Genomic DNA, 906 nt, shown 5'->3' on the forward strand with positions numbered 1-906 from the left:
AATGCATTACTTTTAAAAGTAACTTTCCCCAACACTGGTTATTTTTTTACGAGTTTATGTGACAGTAAAACGCATGTACACATACAGGTAATGGAAACACAACAGAAAGTTAAACTTGTAGAGCTGTAAGTTATAGAAAGTACTTATATAGCCTAAGTTAAAAACAGGAATTTACCAACCTACTGTACTGATAGACGAACTGATTAAAAATGATCAAATAAATATCAACTTTTTGCTTCTTTTAATAACTTTTCTTTCATAGTAGAGTAATCATTATTTATTTTGTCCTGAAAAATATATGCATAAAATGATACACAGTGAAAAGACAAATACATCAGTGGCATTGTATCATGAAATTCGGTTACATATGAAACAGACTTTCTAAGAAAATGTTTATGCACATTAATGAAAAATAAATAAACAGCAGATTATATTATTATACATTCAGAATTGAATTGAGTTGAGAATGTCTTTAAAATTGAGGTAGTAAACAGGATGCATCATTTTTGTGCTTTAATTTCCCAAAGTTTTCAATGTGGAGCCAAACAAATTATTTATTTATTTTATATCATTTATTTTTATTTTGTCTCAAACTTATTTTGGACTAATAAAATTCATCTACTTTGAATTTCTTTCAAATGCAATTCTTTAAAATGCAATGAAGCTGTCAATTCAAGTTCCTGTTGGGCAATTCAATTCAGTTCAAACTCATGAACTGAAAGAGCACAAATTATTTAAATCCTGAAGAGTTCAAAAAGAGTTGCATATGTTACAGGACAGAATTTGACTCACTATTCTAATACAAATGAAGGTACAATATCAATAGACAGATATGACATTTCAAATGTATAGATACATAGGTTACAGTCAGATGACTTTTTTGGTGTCTTCTGTTGGTAGGTCTTC

This window comes from Sinocyclocheilus grahami, unplaced genomic scaffold, assembly GCF_001515645.1.
Source record: "Sinocyclocheilus grahami isolate Dianchi unplaced genomic scaffold, SAMN03320097.WGS_v1.1 scaffold3602.1, whole genome shotgun sequence".
NCBI lineage: Eukaryota > Metazoa > Chordata > Actinopteri > Cypriniformes > Cyprinidae > Sinocyclocheilus > Sinocyclocheilus grahami.